This window comes from Balearica regulorum, chromosome 2 (assembly GCF_011004875.1).
Source record: "Balearica regulorum gibbericeps isolate bBalReg1 chromosome 2, bBalReg1.pri, whole genome shotgun sequence".
Taxonomy (NCBI): domain Eukaryota; kingdom Metazoa; phylum Chordata; class Aves; order Gruiformes; family Gruidae; genus Balearica; species Balearica regulorum.
The window spans coordinates 6,763,171-6,775,577 of NC_046185.1; the positions used below are offsets into that span (position 1 = coordinate 6,763,171).

At 38.8% G+C, this 12,407-nt stretch overlaps 1 long non-coding RNA gene across 2 annotated transcripts in view; it reads left to right on the plus strand.

Annotated features, from left to right (window-relative positions):
* LOC142600295 (uncharacterized) overlaps window positions 1-12,407 on the plus strand; it is a 389,286-nt gene that overhangs the window by 51,209 nt on the left and 325,670 nt on the right. Inside the window, exons 3-4 of one of the 2 annotated variants that reach the window (XR_012833686.1) lie at window positions 7,071-7,168; window positions 7,727-11,488. This is a non-coding gene — a long non-coding RNA (uncharacterized LOC142600295). Of the gene's footprint in view, window positions 1-7,070; window positions 7,169-7,726; window positions 11,684-12,407 lie in introns of those variants that run through there. The other variant, XR_012833687.1, reaches the window with a different exon arrangement.

Genomic DNA, 12,407 nt, shown 5'->3' on the forward strand with positions numbered 1-12,407 from the left:
AGAATCACCTGCTTTCTAAAGACCTAAAACTTTCCCGCTGCTCCCTATTTTATGAAACAAGCCCATTTGCTAGCCCATTCTTTAATTCTAAAATTACTTAGACTGGCTAATTATATACAAGATTGCAAAAAAAATCTCCGGGGAGATATAAAAAAACCCAAAACTGATTGAGTGGTTACAACAGAGGCCAATGAAAATTTCAGTTAATCAGAGAAAGGTAATACATGTAAGAACTCTTTAACCCTGAGACACATTATATGATTCTCAAAAAGTAAAATGACTATGTTTTTCTGCTGGAGAAAAGCTAGCACTCCCAGCTGATCAGCTTACAAAAAGCAATCTTTCTTATTGGAAGCTCAGCTGGGGAAGGAATAAGTTAAGGTGTTGGAATTATGGACAGAAAATGGTACTGACATGTTGTAATCCTATTATCAAAAGCCACCATATTACAACATGTGCCTGCATGCACACACTACTAAAAAGAATTATACCATCTGAAAACAAAAAACACTTAACAGCATCAGCTGTAAGTCAGGAGGGTCACCTTGGGTTTTGTTGTTACATTGCACAAGATCTATCTGCAGCTCTTGGGCCACTTCACCCCACCTAATTCTAAACACTTCCACAAGGCAGTCAACTCAGGCAATTTGGGCTGTATCCATGTATCTGGTACTGTTTGAAGTGCCTTGGTGTACCCTACCTGACCACCAACCAAGAGGTCACATTCCTCATAGGTTCTGTATCAAACCAGTTGCATTTCTGCAGTTATTTTAGGTATCATAGAGCATCTTTGATAGTTTTAGGAGCCTATATGTGAGCACCTGAATCAAACCACCTGGATCCCTTTATATTCAGCTGGGATCTGAATAATGAGCTACAGCTGCCTGTGCTTCTTCAGTGAATTTCACTTAAAAAATAAAGGTGGGAGACTCCTCTAGCTTAAAGATGGATGTGTGCTGTGATGATCTACAGTTGGGCAGATTGCTCTTGGCTTCCTTTATAGTAAGTAGAGAGTTAATTCTTACAGCTATTGGTATTTGAGATGCAATTCTTGCCCTAAGGTTTACTTTTGTTTAGAGGAATTCTATCTAAACTTCAATGACTATTGTCAAGATCTACACTAACTACAATGGCAGCCTCCATAATTGACTCAAATGAACAAAATCTACATTACAGATGCATAAGGAGTACTTAATTTCCTGAATAAACATTTTCTGCTGTTATCTGAGGTCCCCAAAGATATCTGAAGCATTCAGATAGATAAATACAGGACCTACACGCTTCTAGAGCACCAACTGATGGTAAAGTGGTGATGCCTTAGGTGTCTAAAATGTGACTAAATGCATATGTGTGGATAATGTGAGTCCTCCATTAAAGCTAGAGAGATTGACGTTGCTCCTAACTTCAGCACTTCATTTTAGTAAAGTCACCCGAATCTAGGACAGCGAATCTAGGACTGAATATGTGGGATCAAGACTAGTGGCCATCACAATGAGGAACAACACAAATTTCATTTCCAAGTTAAGGGCTTTATTAAGAAGTAAACTTTCGTTCAAGAAAATTTATTGTATTGAAAATTAGCTGCATTTCACAAAAAAAAGAAAAAAAGAAATTAATCTTTATACTGGCAGTTGGACATTTCAGTAATTTTCTTAAAGCTAGGGAAACAGTTTCTAGAAGCCTCAGCTGCAGTTGGCCAAAGTATCTTGCAGGAAACTTATCTCTGCTCAAGCATAAATACCACAGGGAATACATATTACAACAGTTCATTGGCATGGAACCACACTCTAGCACCAGGATGGGAAAGGAGCAGTGCTGCAACGTACTTAAAGTGCAAAGGAGGTCAGCAGGAATCATCAGAATGGGTTTGGATTAGGATGCAGCGAGGCTAAGTCTAATCTGTGTAAAAAAACTTGTTGATATTTAATGCTGTTAAATGGTTTTGATTACACTACTAGCAAGTATAACCTAAAAGGAAGCAAAATACTTTTTTGACATTCTGGGAGGTTATTTCCTTAAAATTGAATGATGGGAAAGAATTCCACCATGTGGAATAAAGAAGTCCTGCAATAACAAATACAGAAAGATTGGCATCACCTTGAAAAGAAAGACCTAAGTTTTGTAAGGTAAAAGAAACTGGGAAGACTTTAAAGAGATACCTCTAGAGATGTGGGTGCCTTGACTAGGCTGAACAGAGAAAACAAGGATTACTAAAATGGTTTCATTCTTGACAGTGACTTCAGTGATGGGAAAATAAATCAACATAACAGGGAAGCACATCCACATTTCCATTTGTGATGCCGACAGAGACAATGACATGCTCATATTTTGCATTCCGTATTGCAAATCCAGTTTGGTTTTAACACCTTTATTTCAATGCAAAGAAAGCTGGTTACGCACTGGCACTGAATTACTTACATCCTCCCAGCTGCCAGCTGTCCTGCTAAGGGAGTACTGTGCCTTGCCAGTTGCTAGAAATGACTGTTGTAAATTAATTTTCTCCGTTTTTTCAAATCAGCACATATAGCAGTTATGAATTTACTATGAATGTTTCCCACTCTAATCTGTCATGCAATAAGCAGATTTTCTTCTTTCTGCTACCCATGTAACCTAGTATTAACACAAGGGGATGAATATCACCTACCATTTGTTTCTTTGAAGTCAGAATACGTTTTAGCAATCTTAAAAGATAAGAAAAATATTTCTTTCTTTTGCTGAACCAAGGCAAAGCAGGTGGCAGGACACTGGCAGTACCATCTCTTATTTCAAATATATTTTTTGTTCTGTTAGGAAAATGAAATTACTTTTTCAACATCTGCTTCAGCAAACATTGCTGTCTCAAGACTGCTGCCTCTAAATTCAGATCATAACTACTACTCTTTTCCATGCAAAAAAGGAGCAGAAGTCATACTGTGAACTGGTCCCACTACCATTAAAATCAGTCACACCAGCAATCCTGCACTCAGCCCAATGTTTTGGAGAAATTCTTTAGACAAAAGATTTTTTTTTTTAATTAAGCATCCGTTGTATTGCAAGTGCATCTGCAGCTATAAATTGCCCACAAAATGGTCCTTTTAAAAATGACCAGGACGTATTTTGGGAAGATTTTTAGCCATAATACAAGGGACCCTGAATATTCTTCCTTTAATCCCAATTTTACACTGGTATACACCAACTGACTTCAGCCTTTATGCTCCTGACTTACTTCATATTAAGAAGGGGATCAGTCCTTCATAGCTGAACAGAACAGATGTGTGGTTTTAAATGACTGAAAATTATATTTCTGCACTGTAGATTAAAAATCCTTCTACTGCTTGTTAAATGCACTTGTTCAGTTGCTTGATTGACTATAGATTCAAACAGTCTTCTTTTTTAGAAATAGATATCCTTAAATGAGTTTGTCTCAGCATTCAGTAGTAAGTTGATGCCAAGTCTCCTGCATCAAATTTTTTGCTTTGAAATTTTCATCAACAAAATATTGTGTAGAATGTGAACAGAAAAGAACCCAAACACCAGTGTTGTTTCCTACAGGCAGAAACTAGGTAATATAAACCAAGAAAACTCTATTGACAAATGAAGCACATTTACACCCTTCTTGTGAACTTGTATTTCCATCTTGGCAAGGGGGGGGGGGGGGGGGGGGGGGGGGGGGAGGGAAGAGAAAAAGAAAATGGAATTTCTTTGTACATCTCTCTTGTTCTAAAATTCACATTTCAATAATAAACGATCACATTAACACTATCATCCATTGAGAGAAGCAGGAAAAAGTCCCATTGTACATCTCCAGTATTCTGGCATCTGAAAATTGACAGGATTATGTCTTTTCTCATAGAAACGTTGAATCTCTCAAGTCAAGAACCAGACAACACTTAATGTCTTGTTCAAAGACTTTTCAAGGTCACTCTATTCAGCACAGCAACAGAAGGTCAGGGTAATGGTGATGTAGACTCTTCCAAAACTACCATCAGAGTCCACTGGGGAGTCACGACATCTCTAAAAGTCTAACGGCATTTTTGCATCTGTTCTAGAGAGCTTCCCTGCCCCCTCCTTCCTTCCCCTTTCCCCCTCCTGTTAGAAGTGCAGCAGCTACATGACAGAAGGCTGGAAATGTAAGTATTAAGCAGCTAACCTGTGGTTTCGTTTTACTATTTTTTAAAAAATCTTTTCTGCTTCTAGGATTCACATAGCTGTCAGAATTTCAGTTTGAATGGAATAAGAGCCAATTCAGTTGATTCCCTGGTGGCTATCTAGAATGTGATTCCTGTGGAGTTATTCACAGATTAGTTAGTGTCCTTTACAGAACCTCTAAATCCTATATAGGTTGGTGCCACTTATTCCTGGATTAAATCTATGCTTTCCACAGCTAATACTGACACATCTCAATATAGCTCTTATTCATTCAGGGACTTTGGTAGCCACTAAGGAAATTATCAAGGGGTTAGAAACAAAACAGCTCTCAGAAAAGCTCCAATTCATCCTTCAGAAGCTTGCAAAATTCCTCTGCATTTGTTTTGACAGAACACAGAGTTCTTACACACAGCAAAGCTCTGTGGGTATCCTGGATATTTTTGCACTGTATGAAGCAAAGGTAAAGGGAGACATAAAGTCATACGTATCAGCTTTGTTTAAAGAGACCTCAGCTATTAACTTAAAATATGACATATGTTCAGCCTCTAATCTTCTGCTCCCTGATGACAGCGTCACCACCAGATACAATAAGGACAAAGAACAATGTGGGGATTCAAAATGAAAAGATAGAGATGTGTGCTTTATCATAAAAGACAAACTGAGTGCGTGAATGGCTTTTCAGCGTACTACGCGAACACAGAGCTCTACTTGTAGTTTTCAGATGAGGAACTGATTTCCTTCCAAAAAAAGTTATTAATGCTTTCTGGATTTACACTTTGACCTGCCCCCCGTGCCACTCAGATATTTACACTGCCAGGTCACAAGGCTGGGTTTTGAGATCTTTATAGACATCTTGGTTGAAATTTTCTTAGGAGGAGGCACACTTTCGAGGAACAAGTAGAATCTCTACTGCTCTCTATTCCAGACAATCTTGAGGCTACTTAAAAACTCTATCACCATACTACAAAATGATTAAAAAGGGACTGAATTAAAACCCCACAAAACCTCTTTTCAAGTGTTTCCCATAGTTTCACAACTTGATTTTTACACCTTTATGTTATTCTGCTGCAGAGGTGTAATTAATACAGGAAAACAATAAAAATCTGAGCAGCTGTTCTATGGACTAAATACCCACACTACAGCAATGTTTTCCTCTTTAGGTCAGTAGCATGCCCTTCTGTGAGTTGGTGTACAGGGAAAAACTGCTCAGTTCATGCAATTTAAACAGAATCAGGTTTAAAGAAGTTCAATGATATCTAATTAACCCACAAACAGTGAACTAGGCATTAAGAATCAATAACAGCAATGTAAGAGATGAATCACAATATTAGAAACTTCTACGATGTTAATAAAACTATACATTGAAATGGCACCAAGGTCAGCAACCACATAGATTTCCTGCGGTGAGAGTCCTGGAAAAACTAAAAGCCACTTGGCCTTTGGTGTGCACGTGTTGGTGTCCACCTGTGAGCAAGGAGGGTGTCGTTATAGCCAGTGCGGATCTAGGCAGTCAAGCCTTGTGGTGAATATAGCCCATTTGAAGGCAGACACCCAGAAATCCATTCAGTTATTTAAACAGAGACATCTAATCCCATTTCGGACACATTACAGTGCTCCTCCTTACCTTCAGCTTCTGATTCAGAAACACATGGGTCTCTGATAGGTTGTTCCTCTGTCATATCTGTGAACCCCATATGGATATCCCATTTTATGATCTTGGGTAACCTACAGCATTCAAATGATGCTATGTGTTTAGGCACCCAAATCAAAACTCTCTTGCTTAATCAGCTGAGCAGTTCTCAACACTGCAGGGGTTAATAAGGATAGATCTCTAAAGCATGGTTTAGCTTCTTAAATGAAAAAGTTTTCATCTAGGCCATGTGACATGCTCTAGGATATTCACCACTGGTGTTTAACTGCTGCTCCAAGAGGACATGGATCTAACATAGGTACTGGGCCATGTCTGAGAGCCTAATGTGGATGTCTTCAGGCATCACTAATGGCACCAAACTGTGATGTGTGATCAACTGAACTGAGCACTCATTGACTGTAGTGGGAGCTTGGACTTCTCAAGCAGATGCAGATTGCATATGCAGATACGCTGATTTGGAAGAGAATTCCACTGTTTCCACAAAATCTAATCTCTACTCCCAGCCTTTCCTATCCTCCCCGACTCCTCTTCACCCGTCTTCTTTGTCATATTGCATGAATATAGTTTCCCTTTTCTCAGCACCCCTGTAACTCCTGCTAGAGAAGGGTAACAAGAGCAGATATGGCTTTGCTTACCTCCTGCAGTTTAGAGCTGCAGCAGCCTCTTAATGCACTGAAACTTTAATGCATTTAGGAGACACACATCAAATTTAATCACAGGCAAAGAGAGACTTCAGGATAACATGCCCAACTTTTAGTTAATTTTTTGCAGGGATGCAAATATTCTTTCACTTTCTCCAGAATGCACCCTACATAAGGTAAAGTACTTCTTTAATAAAGCTGCTGCTCTAAGAGTTTTACGCTGAACAAAATAATGCCTTGTTTTCTTTTCCATTTCTTTTGTTTTGTTCTCAGAAACAGATGGATCATTTCAGCTGAATCATAAATCAGATTGTGGCTAATGATTAAATTCAGGAAAGTCTCATGCCTTTGAAAACAGCATCTTATCAGAAAATATCTGCGGGTGTGCCATGTACACCACTCATTAAATTTCTTATAAAATTTCATGGTATCTAATATATATAATGTAAATACCTGTCTTTCAATATGAATGGGGATTAATATAGAAAACTGGACCAGAGGCACGGCTGGTTTGAGGTTGCTTTATTATTTTTCCTGTGGATTTTTTGGGTTACTTTTGTTATATTATTTCAAGAATATTTATTTCTTGAGAATAACATTTCACAGTTGTAAATAAGCAATACATAACCTGGTCCTCGTTAATTTTACAGTCCAGATCCAGCAGGTCTCTCCAAAGAATGACTAAAAACAACATGTGGGATAGAAGACCGAAAACAACACAGAAGACAACCTGGTGTTTTTGTTATTTGTAAGTACCAACAATATAACAACTGTAAATTTTATTTGGGGTTTTGACCAGGCATGCAGAGGGCTGAGATGTTAGATTTATTTTTTATATCCCCATTGGCTTCAAAAGGTGAAGCTCTGGACTTCAGAAGGTTTTGAGCCTCATCCTTTTAAATATGGAACAAAATTCATTCCAGACTGGACTTTCTTGATTCCAAAAATACCGTTCATTTCAGCAGCACAACTGATTTCACTCACCTTGCAACCATGAATTGTTTTGACCTGATGTGCATGATCTACTCCTGATTTATGAGAGTGAGTTTTCATATAAATCACACAGTTTTTCCTGATGTTTTGAGGACTATGTGGAAATGTAAGTGAATTATACATTTGGAGGCAGAGAAGACAGCGATACCATTTGTATTGTTCTGTCATTTTCAAACTGGTATTTAAATAGGCTGAAGATACGGTAGCCACGTCCTCTGCTGTTAGCTACAGCGTGAGCTTACAAATTACACTCATCATTATGATTGAGCCTTTTACCATAAAATGAAATGTAATTCTCCTTTCTATTTTATAGCAACAGGGATGAGAGAAAATGGAGTTTCTTGCTACTCTGAGAAAGATCTCAGTGCCTGAGGAGCTCTAAGCCACCTGCACTCCAGTTCTGAATGAAAAGTTGGGCAGCATTTTGAAAAGGTGTTTGACCAAGTAATGAAAGGAAAAGCAACGTAGTGAGGATAACTCATAGAAAGGACTTAAAAAGGATGTCAAGGGATTCAGGGAATGTAATAGAACATAAAAGATAGAAAAACTACCAGCATTCAAGCAAGAAAGTTTAATATGCTGAAGTCAGCAAAACTATTCATTTGAAACTGTCAGAAGAATTCGTGCCGTACAACAAGAAAATATTTCAAGAGGTCAAAGAATAAAATACAGGCAACGAAAGCATAAAATATCATCTGAGCAACAGAAAATCCCAGGTGACAGCACTCACAGATAAAGATGACAGATATGTCACTGACAGAAAGAAATCAAGAAAGAGATGGAAGTATTCAATCAAGGTCTAGTTAACAAGAAAGTACATTTACCTCTGAACTTTGACGGAGATATATAAATAGGGCATCCCTTGAAGGACTGTAGGAAGTTGTTAAATATACATTTTTGGATGCGGAAATGAGGAAAAGTGAATGGGATAGCACAAGGTTCTAAATGGATAATTTCAAAAGACGTACAGAAGTTATGAATATTGTGAGACTACTGTGCCCCTTGGAAAGATGTTTAATTTATACTTTCTTTTTTTTTTTTTTTTAGAAAACCCCAAAGCAAAACCAAGAAAAAGATAGTTCCCCTCAGAGGGATGCGAGCACAGCTCCCATTTCTTCAAAATTTGAAAGGTTTGCAGTTTTTCTGCGTTTATACATTGGTGTCCCCATCCCTCCATGAGGAACAATAAAGTTGTTTTCCATATTTTGCATTTAACAAACTTGCTAAGGTAGAATCTGGTAAAGTCTGTCCAACACTTATCCCTAAGAAAAAAGACCTCATCATCAGCTGATTTGTCCTTTCTAAGAAGATGTGATCCTAGGATCTGGACACAATTAACCTCATTAGTTTTTTAAAACTGAGCATTCAGATCTAAACCCAAACAGTGTGAAAAAATCAGCTTATTTGAAAACAGCTCTCATTTGAAGTTTTCCATATCTTTGCAGTGCTGGGAAATCTTAATTCACAAAATATTTCAAAAGCGTCTCTCAAATTATGCCCCATATTTCAAGCCACAGGAGCTGTTCACATTTATTTCAACTCAAGCTCAGCGAAGGGCTTGAGATCTTACAGCCCTCCACTTCCTGAGCATAGGTTAGTGAACACACACAAAGTTAAAGGAGAGCAGGACAGACCCTGAAATTTTTAATCAGATGAAACTCCCATGCCTCGGTGAGAACTTTGCTAAGGTTAGGACTACTAGACCTGGCTCAGCTCCAGCGCCGGATCTGTGAACTTTGCTTAGCTTCAGGCCAATTAGAGTTCAGAGGCACAACGGTACTGCAGAGACTCCACTGCCAATAACCCGAGGCCAGATCTTGAAGGTTTTCCTACTTTCTTTCTCAGCACACAGGCAGGCAAACTTCCACCGGCACTGGGAGCTGACTGCCTAAGCAAACACATCAGGGAGGGAATCAAAAATGTGTTGCACAGATTGCAGTGGGAGCTTTGCCGGAGGGGATTTCAGCATTTACTTCAGACATAGCAAAAATCAATCAAAAATGTTAACCTCAAAAACGTTAACCCCGCACAAAGTTTTATTATTGACATATTTGTAAAACTGATTAGAACAGCTCTACACTGTCCCCTATATGGACATACTGCACTCCTTTCTGCAAGTCTAACACCGTAGCTTAAATACAATAGATAAGTGATTTATGGGAAAATGTTTCAATATTGTGCTATATGCAATTACAGTAATCTCAGTCCCTGTCCCATGACAGAGTTAAAGTGAATGTACTTAGAGTCTATGCAATTCTAATAAAAAAAGTGATTATATCATATAGCTTATTCAAATGTTACCATTATGAGAACGATTATAATGATGAAATTATGTGTACACAGGGAGTCTTGATGATAGAGAAATATTCCCCTAAATGAAATAGTGCCCAGAATGTTTAGATACAGCTCAGAATTTAAAGAAGAATTTATTTTTTAAAAAATAGTGACAATTACAGGCTTTAACCTTCTTTAAATGCTCCAATTTTCAGCTTTCTGTGTGCTGTTTAAGAAAGGCTATACTATATTTTGCATTGAGTTATACAGTATTGGATTATCTATTCTAGGACACAGCCAAACTTTTGTGAGGTTTTTCTGCATTGATGTACATAGAGACGTGTCCCAAAGGAAAGCAGGCATCTCTTTTTCTCTGTGATGTAAATGTTATTCAGTGAGTTCATCATGGCAGGCAAATGTTGTTGGCATTTCAGAGCTGTAGGACTTCACAAGTGTGTGATATGTGCCAAAGAACGGGATCAAAAGAATGTAAAAGACAAGCGATGAACCCAAACTTACACCGAAAAGCTTCGCATCAAACATATACAACGCAGTTATACTTGGTAAATGGTGAAGTAGCAGTGGTAAAGTGCCATAAGCACTTTTTAGTTTTTCCCTAGGATCTGGATAAATAACATCATTAAACAGCAGGCCAGATTTGGGGACAAACCATTTTCACGTCATTCACTAAACCACAGAGAAATACTGCTAGCTGCCATGAATGATATTCACGGCTCCTGAAATACACAAGAGGAGAAAAAGCCATGCTCTGACGCAGACATTGAGTCTCAATGGCACAAATCCACATAAATGGGATGATAGTTTTGCTATAAAAGCAGTGTCAAGGGCAATGTTAGCACAGTGAGCACTATGTGACATGTCAGAAAAGGAGAACAGGGGCCCATGAGGTAAATACCTCTTCTTGGGCTGAAATCAGAGTAAGACTGACTTCAGTTTTGTTGTCCAAAGGTATAAATCAAAGCTCTGGTTGTTAAACACCAAACTGGCTCATGGTATCATGACCTCTGCTTTTGCTCTTCAGGAAGCAGTGACTTTTGACTTCTAGTGGTGTCTCTGCTTCAGGGTTACTCAGGTAACTCTAGTGCCATGTAAGGCTCCTGGAGTAACCTGTCTGCCATGCAGCTCACCTATCAGAAAGGTAAGGGCCGCTTGTAAACCCTGTGTAATGTTGTCATTCCCTCTGCAGTTACCCTAGATAGTTGAGGGTATCTAAACTGGGACTATACACTTGTGCTTCATCATTTGATTGCCTTTCCGAATAGTACCTATTTCTGAAGTGGGGTTCAGTGTTGTTCAGGTAGTGGGGAGCAGCTAAGAACCCTTGTTTATTAACATATGAAACTGGATGTGTAGTTTGGCTGTATTTCAAGAATGAAGTCAGACAATGTACTCTGGTAAACTTACATCTAAATAAAGGCTCACAGTTCCTTTCTTTAATGCCCAACTAACTTATAATTCCCATTAAAATGTCTCTTATCAGATGGAACAGTAATTTGTTACTCAGCAGATTTTACTATGTCTGGATTTTCTTCTGTCCTTCTGAAAACATGCTTATGACCTGAGACATCCAACAGAAAGAATAATAAGGGGAGAACTGATTAAAAGTCCAACTAAGAAACCACAAAGTAGTAAACAAAAAAGTGTGTTATGTATGATATCACAGGCTACAGCTACATTATGAAATTAAACACTCCTGGTGAAGCACCTAAGGACTGGAAGTCAGCCATTCATACTGATGAAAGGGGAGACCTTACTGCTCTCTACAGCTACCTGAAAGGAGGTTGTAGCCAGGGGGGTGTTGGTCTCTTCTCCAAGTAACAAGCAGTAGGACAAGAGGAAATGGCCTCAAGTTGTGCCAGGGGAGGTTTAGATAGGATATTAGGAAAAATTTCTTCACCAAAAAGGCTGTCAAGCATTGGAAGAGGCTGCCCAGGGAAGGGGTTGAGTCACCATCCCTGGAGGTATTTAAAAGATGTGTAGATGTGGTGCTTAGGGACATGGTTTAGCGGTGGACTTGGCAGTGCTAGATTAATGGTTGGACTTGATGATCTTAAAGATCTTTTCTGACAAAAACAATTCTATGATTCTATGAGTCTGTAATTGATTTCTCATGAATGCCATACAACTCTTCCAAGCAATTCCTGAATAGTTCACAAATCAGCATATGAACCATTCCCAGCAAGCAGTTTTGATGTCACCACTCTGTTTTTAAGGTTAAGAAAAATTCAGAATATTGGCACAAATTCTTCTGTGCTCATTGGCCTTAGGTGCCTGAGAAAAGTCTCAAATGTATTTACCAAGAGCACCTGTATTACTTTTACATGAGTATGCCTCAGATCTCAAATTACTCTCATTTTCAGAGTCTAAGGCAGAAAATTGTACAAGTCCCTCCCTTGCAAACAAAAGAATACCTTGAGACATACAGATGTGGACACTCAGATGTATTTTGATGCCTTAGGTTACGAGTAGGCAGCCATTCAAAGGCCTCGGGGCATCTCTGCTTGGCTGAGTTCCTGTTAATTCTGCAGGATGTCTTTGAGAGAGCAGAGCTTGGTCTCCCCCGCACCCCTCGTGCCAGGATCAGATTTTGTCCTACTGTGTGACAAACTCTATGCAAATAGTTTTGCGTTAACACATTTACCCTCTCTGGCCCTGAGGACATGGCTGGGTGGGGCAGGAGGCCACTAAGGTTCCTAAAA